Here is a 16,969-nt window from a genome sequence, read left to right as displayed (position 1 = left end):
TTAAAGGCTAATTCATAAGTAAACATATTACAGCTCACCATACATTGCTCTCTAGAAGCTTTCATCTGTGATTTTTGTGGTCCCTTGTCCCTTGCTAAAATATCAGGGCAGGGACAAAAGAAAGACAGAAGCTGGCCACACAGATTCCGAGGAACAAAAGTAATCCATTTGAAACTCTTTCTGAATTTTTTAACTACAATTATGCTTTTTTTTTTTTTTTTTTGCATTCCATTTGCTCCTAAAGTCATGAAGCGCATGTAGGGTACAAGCAGGTTATGGAAAGCAAGTCACTCACTTCCTTTATTTTCTTAACCTCCCAAATGGAGAATTGTTCTTTGTTAATGCACAGGCTACTCTGCTGCCCGAGTCCACCAGGGCCTGGAGCGTGCCGAGCAGTCGGGGTCTCTGTGGTGTCTGGGGAAGCCCTTCCCACCAGCCCCAGCTGGAGAGCAGTAAGCTTATGTAGGTGGTCCTGAAGGGAAGTTGTCTTCGTGTCTGTGTCCTGACTGTTGAGGTTCTGACCTGGTCCTGCTCTTACCCACTCAGGTGGAGATGCTGCTCATCTCATCCCACAGCTCTGTCTCTCTCCTTGGTGGTCAGCCAGCGGCAGATGACATTCCTTAATTACCCTTCAAACACACACACACACACACACACACACACACACACACACACACACTCCCATTGTTGGCAACATTAACACAATAATGTTTTGTACGTGTATGTGTTTAGTAGAATTGTCTACATCTATCACCTTATTTGGTCCTCATAATTCCCATGTAAGAGTAGAAAGTATTATTATTCTAATGTTATTCTTAAGTAAAAATGTTGCAGAAAAGCTTGGCCCTTGTCCTACAGGTAGTTAATCTTGAAGGCAGGAAGGCAGGAACAGACTCTTGTTTTTAGCTTCTACTTCATACCTCTTTTCAGTACATATAATCCCATAAGCACTCACTCCATTCCCTCCCTACATATGCCCATTTGGTGAAAGAGGAACACGTGGGAAAGCCTAGTTATTAGACTTACCTTCCTTCTCTTTGAATGCGTCTCTAACCTGATTGATCCATAAGAGTTCTCAGGGCTGGTTAAAGTATAAACCTCCCTAGAATGAACACGATATTATATCACCAAAGTTGCTTACCCTAGAGTGATTAAGGTTAATGATTCCTTTCCCAAGAGCATATTTTTCTAGAAGTGAAGAAAGCGTCATTGACCTGGGTTGTACAAATGTATGTCCAAGGTGTTTCTTCACAGTGGATATAGAGCTTCTAACTTCAGCAGAACCATGACATTCTAACCCAACATACGCTGGTCACAGAGCTGAATGACATGATCTCCCAGGAACATCACTGGCAGGAAAGGCTCCACTTGAGACCCAGTGACAAATGGAGGGAGCTAGATATCCCTTTGTGCTGGCTCTGACCACATGTGATGGTCTCTCTTCACCTCCCCCCTTCTCTTGCAGACAAAATATACCCCTAACTCCTGACTTGGAGGACCAAGGTCTGGTTGTTAAAACTGGAATTTTAGCTTTGATACGAGAACCCAGACGACCCTGGCCATTTGCCCAGGAAATGTTCCTGTCTGTCAGTCCTGTCTTGATTTTGTGTTGTTGATCAAATTGCTGCGGTAGCAAGACTCTTCCTTCAAGAGCAGTCTCAGCTCCCTGATCTGCTGCTCTACCAGCTGCTGTACTAGAGACTCTAAGGCTGTTAAACACCCAGCCCTCTTGGGAGAGCATGCTCCTTACCCACAGATCATGGCTTTTACTTGTGCTTCTCCCTTCCCCCACCTCATTCCTTCCCAGTCATGGACTGCTAAAGATAGGGACCTCAAAATAGCCCAGTCTAAATATTTTGTATAAAATGTCAATAGTTTCAACAAGGGAAGACCTTGTGGTAGAGAGCTACGGTCATATCCCCTGTTCATAGTTTCCATTTGACTTTAATAAAAAATGGGTGTACTACTTTCTTAGATTCTTCTGTAGCATTAAAATTCTACATACATAGTTTCTGAAACCAACTGGGTATTCTCTAAGTGTTTACTCAATGAATGAATGAATGAGCTGGAAGTCTAAAAATTCCAGCTCCTCAGTGCCCTGAAGACCATCCTACCTCCATTACTTTCTCCTCTGCCTCGTCACACTCACTGCCAAAATGTCTCTCCAGTGCACCCCTCAACCAGCCTCTGAGCTCTTCCTGTGCCCACTCTGCACCTGGAAGGGGGTCTAATCTGGAGGTTCAGGACAGACTCTTCAGTCTTCTTCCACTTAACTTGGCTTGAACTCTCCTTGGCAATGGGATGGAGGTTAAGCCATGGTCAAAAGCCTAGCTGTCAGGACTTCAGCCCCAGCCGAGGGCCCAGGAGAGAGAAGCGAGGAGGGTTATTATAGGGGCTCAGAAGACTTGAATTTGACCCAACCTTGCGTTGATCCTGGGTGATGGCACAGATAAGGAAGTAACCAGGAACTGTGGAATTAAGACGCCTGAAGGTTTACCAGGTATGATCGGAAGCCTAAGATTTCTAGAATAGAACCCTGTGTTCCTCACAGACCTACCAACAGAAGTGAAGTCAATGAGAGTAATCACTGGTGCTGTTTTAATCTACTCTCTGAGCTTCTGCCTTACTAGTCTCTACCACTGACCACACATTAATTCTTCTAAAATTTTTTCCTCCGTGTCTGTGATTCAGCCTGCATCCATGCTCATGATGAATCCCACAGCTCAGCTTTGCCCACCTGCCTTTGCACCTTCTGTGGGACTACCTGGTCTTACCCTGAGGCCTGTGTGCAATTTTGATTCACATCCAAGTGCAGGCCTAAGTGCTCACACAGCTGCAGCTGATCAGGGCGCTGGCGATCCAGTTGAGGAATGAATTATTTAGGGAGGCCTGAGCTGCTGTAACAAGATCCAGCAAAATTGCCATGGCCCCAGAAATACAGAAGTTTATTTTCTCTGCGTGTTCCATGTCAGTGGCCAACTCTCTTCATTATTTAAGGACCCAAGCTGGTGGTGATTCCGCCACCTTCAACACTTGGTTCTCAAGGCCGCTTGCTCCTTGCCTTTCCCCACCCCAGGTATGTATCCCCTGGTCTTGAGCCTTTACAGCCTGTTAGTGGCCTGCATCACTTCCACTCATGTTCCTGTCTACTAGTTACACGGCCACATCTAAGGATCTATGAAGGAGCCTGGGAGATGCAGCCCAGTTACCTACAAGAAGAGGAGGAGGATGTGGTGAACTGCTCGAAATTTCTGCCATAAGGAAGGAGAACACACATACGAAACTGCAGATCGTGCATCTGAAACATGAACCTAGGGAATAATAACATCGGTTCTGAGTAGCAGTGAGCGGTGGAGGAGATCATTTTCCAAAGACCGTATAAATGAATGTATTTTGCTCTGATTGTGGTGGTGAGGGACGGAGTGAATAGAAGAGAGTTGAGCTGTGGGTAAAGGCACCTGTCTCGTGTAGCCATCCATCCGCTTGGTTAATTCTTCAGGTGTGCCAGCCATAGGAACAGGCAAGCAGTGTGTTGGAGCCCGAACACAAATGAGCCTGGCTGGAGGACAAGGCCCATGTTAGGGGAACAGCATGCAGAAGAGGCTCATGAGGCGGATGGGGCAGGGAAGACAGATAAAACGTCAAGGCCCTGCTGTGGAAATCAGAGGTTATGTGACCGACAAGAAGAAGGTTCTTTCTGATTGAGCTGGCAGCTGTGTGTAGAAAAGAGTCGACAGAGATCAGAGGAATCAAGACAGGATGGAAGGAAGTCAATTACCAAAAAACAGAGAGATGAGACAATGAGTCCTGAATTAAGAATGAAACTAAAGGAATAAAAAGGAAGGTCTTGATAACAAAGAAAATGAGCGGGCCAGGGGAATGGCTAGACATGGGAGGTGGAGAAGAATGAATTTCTGAGCCTGGAGAACCGGGTACCATTGACAGAGGGAGACCCTGGGAGAAGAGGATGCTGAAAACAGTGCCTGTGTGTTAACCTTGTACACCCAAGTAGAGCTGTCCCCTGGGTAAATGGAGATGGAAAACTCAAGGAAGTAGGAGAAATTAGGGCTAGAACTGTGAGATCTGGGAGAGATGTGCACGTGAGTGCTGCTGGAAGGTGTCCAGTGCCTAAGAATAGGTGCAGAGATGGGGAATGACTGACTCGGGATCCAGCCAGTGTTCTCTGCACATCTGTGATAGTTTCGTGTCTGTTGAGACATTACTAAGATGATTTTGCTCAAATGGAGTCCTGCCCCCAGGAGACCAGCAAGAAGCATAAGAAGCAGTCACACGTTCCATTTTTATTGTCCATTTTCTGTGTGGACACAAATGTTCTCTTAACTGAACGTCCTCATTTTTCTCAACTCTGCTAGAAAGGTTCAAGGGAGATAAGGCACGGGGAGGTGAAGTCATCTGCTTTTAGTTGCACGAATTAATGGCTGTAGCAGTAATATAACGCAAGACTATATCCATTAGGACAGTGTTCCCCAAGTCTGAGAATCGATAGTCTATGGTTTCATTAAAGCAGAAGCGTGGTGCTTTAAGACAAAAGCATGTCACAGTGTTTCCCGGCACCATAAAAGTTACGTTCATACTGAAATTTTACCCCTGTTATTCAGAGTCACACTTTGTATGTATTATTGAGTGCCTGAATCTTGAAAGCTAGTCCTGAGGAACCTTCCATGCAGCTGGATTTGGCTATTTTAGTCTCTGGTCAGGCCTCCATTCATTTCATCTCTGAAATCTAATGATCTAATCTAATAAAATTATAAAAGATTCTTAAACTGCACAGCACTTAATCAGCTTAGTCCGAGAGAATTAAATCAAAGCCCTAGGTGTGCACACTTCATCGCTCAGATGAAATCTCACCCAGGGAGACAATCTTATTATTTGGTTACTTATTATTTGGGATGCCAGAAGGTTGGGAGGGGACTGCATGTATTGTGAAAGATGTGGCAAGAAGCAGACACGTAGAGGCAGCTCTGTGGCCATACTGGTGAAGCGTAGTCTGACCAGCAGGGGTCTGAGCCGTGGACAGTTAGGAGATCTGATCCACGGGCCCTCACTTACCAGTACAGGACGTGCAAGTTCCTGAGCTCCAAATTCCCTAGTTCTATTAACTGAATTAATAGAACTAACATGGTAGAGTTACTTAAGAATTCATTGAGATTTTATGTATATATAAAGATTTTAGCATATACATACACGCATATTCATGCACATATATACTCTAGCAGTGTGTGTGTTATATACCTACATATAGCTCCTACTGTGTGTGTCCTAGCACTCTTCCCCCAAAACGTGAGTTGTCGTTATTATTATTATGAATTATTACATTTTTTAAAATATGTTTTATTAAAAACCATATAGCAGTGGTCTCAAAGTGTGGGGGAGAGGCTGCTGAACACAATGTTGAGATACGTTTGTTCTGCCTGTATCACGCCGGACTTCAGGAAGCCGGAAAGAGACCAGTGCTGGGTGATTGTGTTCCCCTCCTAGAAAGGCGGCTGAAAGAACATAGCCTTGGTGATGGTTCTGAAAGGTGAACTTCACTGAGTGTAGTCCCACAGAGAAGACTTCTGGGGACAGCTCACTTCATGCCTTATTCCAGGTGTGGAGTAGACCATGGCTCCTTGGATTGGGCTGGGACAAACCCAGTATCTCAAGCATCCCAGAGAGTTTCAGGGAATACTTTTCTCTAATGACTGACTGCCTTTGTCTCCCTGTGGTGTGGAGAAACAAAGATTTTTTTAGACTCAATCCTGGGACAGGCTCTGATTCTGTTTTGACAAAAATTCAATTTCTCAACAGAATTTTCTGCAAATGTGGAATTGGTTAATAATGAAAGAGGCTTCCTTAGAAGTTATAAACTCATTTATTCATTGAACATTTATTGATGCCCTGATTTGTGCCAGGTGATAGAAATACAGACACACAGTCCTTCTGGGATCATAGGTTCCTGGAGAGCTGCCAGGAACACAGGTAGACGTGCTCAGCGCTGGAGTGAATGCTATGGTGAGGGGAGCCCTGGACTAGAGTCCCCAAGTGGATAGCCTAGCCAGTCCCAAAGGCTGGAGAATATTGATGACTGGCATGTTACTGTCCCTTAGAAGAAGTCCCTTAAAATCATCTTATCACTCACAACTTTTCTTTTTGCCTCTGAATCCTATTGTAGGATTTTGACTCAGGCACTATTTTAAACTTTTAGCAGTGGATCCTGTTGTGACAAAGCCCTACCAATGTAACAACTCGTATCATGAGGATATTTATAAAAGTGTTTTGTCCTTTCCAAAGGGAGAACTATTTAGCATTACAAAAAGAGGTGGTAGTGGTACTGAGTAGTCTTCCATGTGTTTCTAGAAATCATAGAAAGTTTCCAGTATATCTACATGCATTCCTGACAATATATAGCCTCTGAAATTTAGCTCCTCATTCCCAGTACCCTCTTGTCCCAGTGCATAATAATGGTTCTGAGGCCCATGAGTCAGGTATTCTTAAGATTGCTATCTATGCAAAAGATACTCTTGAGTTGTGCAGTGCACAACTTGCTCAACTGAGTATGATAGCCCTTAATTCTGGTGGTTTCAGATCATAAAGGGGAGACTTCTTGTTCTTCCCCTAACATGGGTCAGGATTGATTATAAATATTGCTGAAATGAGAATACATTTGAGTATCCTTCCAAATACATGCAACTTCTTACTATGTTCTATCTCTGGAACCTTAGGCAAATTACTTCATTTTTATGAGCTTCATTTGTAAAATGGGATAATAATGACTAACACTTAATGAGCCCTCACCATATGTCAGACACCATTCCAAGTGCTTTATATGCATTATCTAATTTAATGCAAACCACTCAGTGAAGTGTGGTTGTAATCACTTTATCTACAGAAGAGATGTCACCTACAGAGGTGACCAAAGCTCAAACCTTGGGATCAAGATCTACCCAAGGTCACCCAGCAATTCAGTGCAGGGGTTAGGACTTGAACCCAGATCTGTCGGGCTCAGATGACCATGCATTTTACTATGCAATGAGCTAGTCACATGGATCAACGTATTACAGTCCCCAAACAAAATGGATTTTTCACTTAAGTTAGCAGATTGTCTTTCTGTCTGTGTTTCAAGGCCGACTTTGCTGATGCTTGGAATTGCCTTGGGATGTCTGGTTCAGTGACCAGGTAGCAACACCAACTCCTAATACTACTTTGACTTAACACACTCTGCAGGATTTAATAGCTCTACTAGAAATTTTAGATCACACTTTGTGTTAATGTTCATAAATAATTTATTTCTCTCTTCAAATGAGATTGGAATCTACTTGATATTTTTTCTCTACTAGTTGACACAGCCAACAATGCATTCTATGAACCTAAAATGCTATACCTCTGTCTGAATAATTAATATATTCTAGCAACAGTGATTACTGTACCTTTTGGCTACCCACTTGGATTGTGTTCATCCAGTTGGACAGAACACCAGTTGTGGCAACTTGAGATTTTCTAAATGAGGGCTTAAAATAATTTAATCAGTTATCTGGGCTGCTTTCCCATGAAGAACAGGTGTGGTAAAGTAATTGAGTCCCTGATGTTGTCCCTGGAATAAAAGAGGAGAAGACAAGTGAGCCTGGGTCTCCATACAGGTGACCAGAAAGCCTCATGTAGGATGCAGAGTGCTCTAAGACTGAACAGAGTCAGGGCTCCAAGTTCAAGGCCAAATCATGTTAGGGCTGTTTCTAATTTTCATCTTTTTTACTTTAATTTTTTGAGTAATTTTCTCTGTTATAGAGGTAATACATATTTTGCAAAGTTTTGAAAATTAAAAGCATAAACAAGAAACACAGAGAGACTCATAATGCCAATCTCTAAAGATAACTGCTATTAACATTTTGGTATATTTTCCAGTAGATACAGAGGTAGATGTAGATATATATAGTTTTAACTATAGCACTTTCTTTTGCTGCTATAAAAAATTATCACAAACAGTGTCTTACAGTCAGACACATTTATGATCCTATAAATCAGAAGGTGTAAAGTGTTACTGGGCTAAAATCAAGGTGTTGGCAGGGTGTTCTTTTTGGAGACTCTAGGGAAGAATCCATTTCTTTGCTCATTCAGGTTGTTAGCAGAATTCAGTTCTTTGTGGTTGTAAAATATAAGGTTCTCATTTCTTGCTGGCTATACATCAAGGGCTGTTCCCAGCTTCTAGGACTACTCACATTTCTTGGCTTGCGGCCCCCATCCCCATCTTCAAAGCCAACAACTGTTGATCAAATCCTTCTTACACTGCATCTCTCTGACTGCAGCTGGGAATGTCTCTCCATTTCAGGGCCCCATGTGATTAGATTGGGCTCACCTGTTTAATCCGGGCTGTGCTCTCCATTTCGAGGTCTGTAACCTTAATCACTTCTGCAAAGCACCTTTTACTACGGAAGGCAACCTAGCCAGAATTGGAATGGTGCATCTTTGAGGGTCGTTCTTTGGACTACCAAAATAACTTTGGGAACATCCATTTATTGAAGGTTTCTCAGATTTCAGTGTGTAAGACTCACCTGCGGAGCAGCAAGTTTGAGGTGTGGCCCAGGGATCTTTATTTACACAAGCTTCTTCTCTGCTTCTGGAACAGTGATCCACAAGTAACACTTAAGGAAGCACAATCATGACATCAGCATCCTTCTAGCACATATATTTTAATGAATGCATAGCATCCGTGTATTACTTTTTTTTATAAGCAAATCTCCATAATTCTATTGGTTGTTATTTATTTGTACCATCCACAGTTATTCCCTCATCACACCTTCTTTTAAATGCAAAAACCTTCCACATTCATGAGCAATTCTATACCTGGGTGTGTAGTGTTTTCTTTTTGGGTGGAGGTGATTGGTTTTGTTCATTTACTAGAGCGCTGAGAAGCCCGGGCCTCTGTCCTTCCAAACGCTAAGGAGAGGCTGACAGCATTATCGCTCATCTGCCTGTCACCGTGGCTGGCCACAGTCGGTTCCTGCAGTGTGTGACCATTGCATTTCTGTCGCTAGAAGCTGCTCTGCTTGCTGCATGGCAGAGGAGGCATTTTGGAAAGTTCATAACTCACCCAAACCTCCTGGGTTCCGTGTTTCACCTGAACTGGAAAATTCTTATATGCAAGTTCATTTACTCTTAAAATGTTTCTGTTTCTAAGAAAAAGGGTTCAGGAAAGCATTCATAATGGCTTCCAAGGCTATCAAAGAGGTGGAGTCACACACATTGAATGACTTAAGTAGAAAGGAATGGTGGCACAAACATTTTCCTTAAATTCCTTAGCTTTAAAACTGGAAAAGAACAGGGCAAGAAAGAAAAGGGGGGGTTTCATTTTCTTATAATTGGGGTTTGGAAAATAATTATAAACTATGCAAGAGATAGAATCTCACCATCCAAACATGTTCAGGAACCTCGAAGTTTAATAGATTCCCTTATTTAAGAAAACGTTTACATATCTTAAAAAAATGATCTTGACACTTTCATCACAAAGAATTGGTTTGTTTAGTTTTATTTTTTAATTTTTTTCCCCCATCCTAGAAAGAACTTGGTTATTTTGAAATCTTGGAAATTTAAAATACAAGAGGTTTTGTTTTTTTTCCCTAAGTCAAAATCTTTGTAATGAAATATTGTATGCTTTCTTTGTTCTGCTATAGATAAAGATTTTCTATTTTTTTTTTTTTAAGATTTTATTTATGGGGTGCCTGGTTGGCTCAGTGGGTTAAGCCTCTGCCTTTGGCTCAGGTCATGGTCTCAGGGTCCTGGGATCGAGCCCCACATCGGGCTCTTTGCTCAGCAGGGAGCCTGCTTCCCCCTTTCTCTCTGCCTGCCTCTCTGCCTACTTGTGATCTCTCTCTCTCTCTGTCTCTGTCTCTCTGTCTTTAAAAAAAATAAAGATCTTATTTATTTATTTGAAAGAAAGAAAGGGGGGAGGGGCAGAGGGAGAGGAAGAAGTAAGGCTCCATCCCAGGACCCCAAGATCATGACCTGAGCTGAAGTCAGACGCTTAATCAACTGAGCCACCCAGGTGCCCCAAGTTTTTATTTTCTAAAACAGGAATTGAGGGCATTAAAAGAAACATGATCTAGACAATTTGCATTTTACTAATCTGTTTATAAGTGCAGCAGTAAGCTACTGTAAAATTAGTGACTGGGCCTGATGGGGCTCAAGAATGACCATGAACAAGCATGGAGGGAAAGACACTACAGCAGGTGAACAGACAATTCTATTTTCTAAGGCGTTTTTGAAAAGAAAGTCCTGGAAACTAATTGTTTAGTGTCTAAAGGAAGCTGTTGCTTTTTTCTTTCCTTTGCTATAAATAAATTATTCCGGAGCCACATTTGCCCAAAGATGAGGAGATTCTAAGTATGTATATTTGCATGTATGGGTTCTGGTGACATAAACAAGAAGAATCCTGTTGTGGAAGGATTTTCTCTGGCAGACGATCTCTGGATGTCTTTTGAACACATTTTATTTTAAATTAAATTAAATTAAATTAAATTAAATTAAATTTTAATTGGGATATCACTGACCTATAACATTGCATAACATTAAGGGGTCCAGCACATTGATTTGATATGATATCACCCAAGCGTTAGCTCACACCTCTGTCATATCACATAAGTACCATTTGCTTTTCTGTGGTAAGAACATTTAAGATCTAATCTCTTAGCAACTTTGAAGTGTATAATACAGTATTGTTACCTATAAATACTGTGCTGTGCATTTGATCCAGAACTTATTTTCTAGTTGCAAGTTGATACCCTTTGACCAGCACCTCCCCAATTCTCCTATCCCCTGTGATCCCTGGTAACCAGCATTCTACTCAGTGTTTCTATGAGTTCTGCTTTTTTAGATTCCACAGATAAGTGAGATCCTATAGTATTTGCCTTTCTCTAACTTCTTTCACTTAAGATAATGCCCTCAAGGGCCACCCATGTCGTAGCAAATGGAAGGATTTTTTCTTTCTCATGACAGAATAATAGCCCAATGTGTGTGTGTGTGTCTGTGTGTCTGTGTATAAGTACATATCACATCTGCTTTATCCATTCATCCACTGATGGACGTTTAGGTTATTTCCATATGAGCTCTTCAGAGACACTAAGTGTAAAGATGGAAGTTCTAGAAATTTGAGAGCGATGGGGAGAGAAGAAATTCTCAAAGGGTCCAAGTAAAATGGAATAGCTCAGTCACAACAACCCCGAGGGCTGGAGAATATATAAAGGAGCAGGAATTCTTCTTGTTGGTGAAGATATAAAATGCATAGCAACTTTGGAACACAGTCTGGCAGTATCTTATAAAGTTGGACGTACACTTCCCGTATGACCCTGGAATACCACTCCTAGGTATTTACCTAACAGAAATGAAAACATGTCAAAAGACTTGTACACGAATAGTCATAGCAGCTTTATTCATAATAGTAAAAAGTTGGAAACAACCCCAGACGTTCATCGGTAGGTGAAAGGATTTTAAAAAAATGTGTCCTGTTCACATAGTGGGATACTGCTTAGCAATAGAAAGGAATGTACTACCTATACACACACACACACACAAAACAGATGGATATCAAAAATTTTCTGTTGATCAGAACTAATACGACATATGGTATAATTTATTTATTTATTTTTGGTATGATTCATTTAAATAAGACTCTAGAGAAGAAAATCCAATCTTCAGTAGATGCAGTAGTGGTTGTCTGGGGCTAAAGGTGGAGATAGGATTGACAGGGAGGAAGTATAAGGGAAAAGCTGATTTGGAAAATTTCCACAACTTGTTCAGGTGATTCATATTTGTCAAAACTCACTAAACTGGCGTGCCTGGGTGGCTCAGTCATTAAGCGTCTGCCTTTGGCTCAGGTCATGATCCTAGGTTCCTGGGATCGAGTCCTGGACTGGGCTCTTTGCTCAGTGGGAAGCCTGCTTCTCCCTCTCCCACTCCTGCTTGTGTTCCATCTCTTGCTGTCTTTCTTTCTGTCAATAAATAAATGAAACCTTTAAAAAAAAAACTCACTAAACTGATTGAATGTGTCTATTTTATTATATGTAAGTTTTGCCATAGTCAAATTGATTTTTAAAACAGAGTTCCAAAAATTAAGAAAATGACGATAGGTGCAGTTCAGAACCGCTTCGCTACTTTGCACATAACTATGGGAAGAAGTGAAAATACTTCAGACTGGTTTTACGAAGTGCTAATGCAAGGCTAATTGTTCTGCCATCTGTCAGTGAGCTGTTAGACACCCAAATTTCCTGAAAGGGAATTCCCAGCATTTTTCAGATAAATCTCTCTCTTTCTCTCTCTCTCTCAAACACACACACATATAGATGTTCGAGAGAGAAATGGAAGTGAGAAACCCCTTGTCCTTCATTTTAGATTTTAGTTCAGCAGTTCATTAAGTCATCCTCAATCGGTGTTGCCAGGTACCAAGTGTCCGAGGATGAATACATGGTTCTCAACTTGTAAAGGACGAACAGTCCGGCAGAGGCCTCAGTGATCTTTTTTTTTTTCTTTTTTAAGATTTTTATATATTTACCTGACAGACAGAGATCACAAGTAGGCAGAGAGGCAGGCAGAGAGAGAGGAGGAAGCAGGCTCCCCGAGGAGCAGAGAGCCCGACGCAGGACCCCGAGATCATGATCTGAGCAGCAGGCAGAGGCTTTAACCCACTGAGCCACCCAGACACCACAAGCCTCAGCGATCTTAACAAGGACTCAGCACAGTAAGACTGGTTAACTATAATGACAACAATAATAACAATCGCTTATTGAGTGTTTTCTGGTGGCAGGCACTGGGGACTGTGAGTAATATATTATCTCATTTAATCTTCATATTGTCGGTGAAACTTTGCAGCATGGGGACTTTTAGCTCCCTCTTTTACAGAAGACACAACAGAGGCTGGGAGATGTTAAGTAACTTACCCAGAGTTATACAGCAAATGAGTAGTAAATGGCAGAGTTGACGTCTATTCATAACCATTATGTTGTAGCCCAGCAGTGGACCATGTGGAATACGAATAAAGGGCATCTGACGTCAAGTATTCAAAAACCATTACAGTTTGTCCAGCCTTGATCAGAACCACCCTCAAATCCCAAGCCTGGCAGGTTTCTTCCCAAAGAGGTACTATTGTTACCTTCATCCAGGTTCTCTTAAGGATTGTCTTTCCGAACAACAGGCTGGGCTCTCCGCAGTTCCTTCACTGACATTCTTCTACCAGGGGAGCCTGCAGAGCTGAATAATGTTCTTGGATTTGTGTCTCTCATCTTGTCACTGATTAGTCCTAACTCTTCCTGGCAAGACTCCTGCCAGGCTATTTCAGGAAACAAAAATTCATTACATACATCCGTATTGATTTTCCCTCTCCTTTGCTTATTACTGAAATGCTTTTCCCTCCCTCTCTTGAAGAAGCAGCATTGCAATTACTGGAAGCTCTGCTTTCCCCAGCAGCCCGCCCCCAGGACCAGGGGGCCTTGGTGATGCTCTCAGAAGGTAGGGACCGAGAAGCCAGAGCAGCCTGTCGCTACTCTGTCCTCCAGGAGTGAGCTTGTTGATGGCTTCATTCAAACGTGGCTCCTGTGTGTGTGGCGTGGTAGTATCTCACTAGCGAACCAGCAGAACTGTTTGTAGTGATCATCTGAGTTTGCTGGTTTCCTCGAGTTCCTGCCCCAGTAATTTCGGGTATAAATGCTGCAGTGAGCTTTTCAGGAAAACCACTCAGCTTTGGGGGAGGCAAAAGAAGAGAAACTGATTTTTACTGAGTGAATGAAAATATTATTGGAAATATTCTTATTGAGTTCCTACCATGTGTGAGTTTTTGGGGACCTGTGTGAGCAAGACGCAGGATTTGGATCTCATGGATTTTACAGTCTGGTGAGAGATACAAACAACAATAGTAACAATAGTAAGAATGAGGTCAAAACACAGAATAATAATTAGAAGTTGCAAGAAAAGCAGTGTTAGAGTAATAGATGGCAGAGAGAAAAAAAATAGCTGGGGATTATTTTAAACACTTTCCCGTGCAATATTACACTTTGACCAAAACACCCATGAAGTCGGTATTCTCTCTCATCTTGGACAGCACGTTAAGTAGTCTGTTCCAGTTGCCAGTGGAAATGGGAGGCAAGGCCAGGTCTGTCTAACTCGAAGGCCTGCGTTCGTTGCACAGGGCTGTGTTCTGAGGCACAGGAGACCCCCTCCCTCCCTCTACTCCCTGTCACTGCAGAATGTGGTTTAGGTCTTAGGCAACTGTTGGCTCTAGGTACAGTTTTGCTCTCTTGCCTGTAAGCTTCCTTTCTGTCAGAAGGAAAGAGAAACCCTAGTCCTCCAAGGCAGTAAATGATGGACTAGATATAATTTGCTTTCTGGAGAAGCCCTCAGATTGTTTGTTAGTGATCCAGGCCAGGCCAGCTCTTGGTTTCCAGTGGATGAGTTCTATACTGGGACACCTAATATCTGGAGATGATCTCTCCGCTCTGGGGCTGCCGTTCTAGACCCCCAGGCATGTGCATGCCAGGCTTTTGCATAGCCTGTTCTTCTTTCTGCCAGGTGCCTCATAGTTATTTACGTTTCTGCTTGGGGCTCCCTGTCAAATCAGTGCCACCTGTCCCTTCCCTCAGGTGGCACTGTGCATGAGGCATCACCCCTGGGAGAGCATAGTTGGGGACCTATAAGCCTGGCTTTACATGATGTCAGGGATTGGGGGTGAGGTGAAGGGATGGGAGCATGGTCCAGCCCTTGGCTGCCTTCTACCTGGTGCAAATCCTCTTGTGTGGCTTTAGTGATTTGGCTTCTTTCCCATCAGTATCTCCTGAGATGCTCATCATCTCTCATGTGGTCCTGACCAACAGGTTCTCACAGGTTACTTGACTATTGCTATTATAGTAGTATAGTATTCATTGTGTGTGTGTGTGTGTGTGTGTATATATATATATATGGTATTATAGTATTTATTATATATATACACATACACACATATATACATACATATTATAGGAATGTATACATTACACACATATATCCAGATTATTTAACTATTATAACCATAATAATAATATTATTATTTTGGAGGTGTGGAAGAGAATAGGGACTCATAGACCTGTTTTCTGCCTAGTCCCTGGTTTTGGAACCCTCTTCCCCATTCTTTGCCTAGCTAACTCTTCCCATTGTTCAGGCTTCAGCTGAAATGTTATGTCTCCCTCAATCTAAATTAGCTGGTTCTCCCTCTGAGAACTATGTACATTGTTTTCATAATGCTTAGTAGTCTAAATACACACACACACACACACACACACACATCATTCTCTGTTTAAGGTCTGTCTGATCCCACACCTCCACCCTACTCCATTATAAACCCCATAGAGCTCAGGGGTTTCATTTGTTTGTTTGTTTGTTTGCTTGTTTCGTTTGCTTCTGAATTCTCAGCACCTTGCCAAATGCTTAGTACTTATGAGTCACACACACAAAAATACAGAAAAAGGAAAAAACCTTGAGGTCCTGGGCTTGCCCAGATCCCATGGCTAATTAGTAGAGCAACAGCACTTGAACCCACATTTCTGGGGGCCCATAACAGGGCTCTTTCCAATATGCCAGGCTGAGTGGGGTTGCCTTTGACAAGGTGTTAAAAATCCAGCTAATTCCTTTCAGATTCTAAAGCCCTGTTTTTAATTAAGAAATGACAGAGTGTAAGATAGTGGTGTGAAAGGGGGTGCCCAATGAAAAGTGGCTTTACATGGAGGACATTAGGAGAAGGAAGGGAAAAATGAAGGGGAAGAAATTAGAAGGGGAGATGAAGCATGAGAGACCATGGACTCCGAGAATCAAACTGAGGTTTTCAGAGGGGAGGGGTTGGGGGGATGGGTTAGCCTGGTGATGGGTATTAAGGAGGGCACATATTGCATGGAGCACTGGGTGTTATAAGCAAACAATGAATCATAGAACACTACATCAAAAACTAATGATGCCCTATATGGTGACTAACAAAAAAAAAAAAATAGAAAATTACTGTTTTGCTTCAGAGACATCTGAAAATAAAGCCTGGAAAGCAAAAGAAAAAAGGAAAGTGGCTTTACCCTGGATTGCTTGGATTCACACTCCTGCCTCACAGCGTTCCCAAGAAATCCTTGATGTGGGACCTGCTGTGTTCATGTCAGGGAGTGAAAAGAAACATAAAGGACAGGCAAAGATGCTCTCCTTTGACCCTGTGGAGAAAACTTGCCTGTCTGTCCAGATCCATACACAAGGGTTCTGAGAGTCTCTGTGGAGGAGGGCCAATGTCAGGGGGACAGGCTCAGGGCTGATTCCAGTGCAGAGGTCTGCCCGGGTCTCTGATTGTGGCAGTTACTGCCTGCAGGCCTGCTTGACCCAATGAAATACGGAGGCTGTGGGGAAAGTATCCCTGGTAAGAGTGCAATTTCTGGCCCATTGTCTGTGTTTATCATCTTGGTGGTGGAATGGCTCTCTCTCTGGGGTTTGGTGGAGACGTGGCATGGACATCTAGATGGGTTGGAAGGGCAGAAGTCACATTTTGTTTTCACTAAATGAAGCTTTTCCTCTTTCAAGCTAGATTCTGGCCGCAAGCAGATTTCTCCCCAGCTTCTGAATAAGGCAAGCGAGAGCATAGTCTTTACGGGGAGGGTAGTTTGCTTGATGCTAACTTGGGTCACATAGCTTATAGCCGATCCCGTCCAGGGCACGCTGTGGAGCCTGAGTGTCCTGGTGTTGAATTTGGACCTGGAGCAAATCAATTAAATAAGACCAAGAGGAAGATGAGCTACCAGGGCATCTGAACTTCATCAGGCCATGCAATTGACCTTCAACCTAACATTCATTTCTTTTGCCCTGCTGATTTTAATCCCATGCGTTTAGCAAGGCCACAATAATGTTGAGAATGGGACGTCTGATGTTTCATCCATTACCACCCTTGCCAAACAGCTGTGGGTCTCTTTCAAGCTTTAACTGTTGGTAT

This window comes from Lontra canadensis, unplaced genomic scaffold, assembly GCF_010015895.1.
Source record: "Lontra canadensis isolate GAN:19392208 unplaced genomic scaffold, GSC_riverotter_1.0 scaffold55, whole genome shotgun sequence".
NCBI lineage: Eukaryota > Metazoa > Chordata > Mammalia > Carnivora > Mustelidae > Lontra > Lontra canadensis.
The sequence above is the reverse complement of the archived record's forward strand: the minus strand, read 5'-3'. Positions refer to the sequence as shown.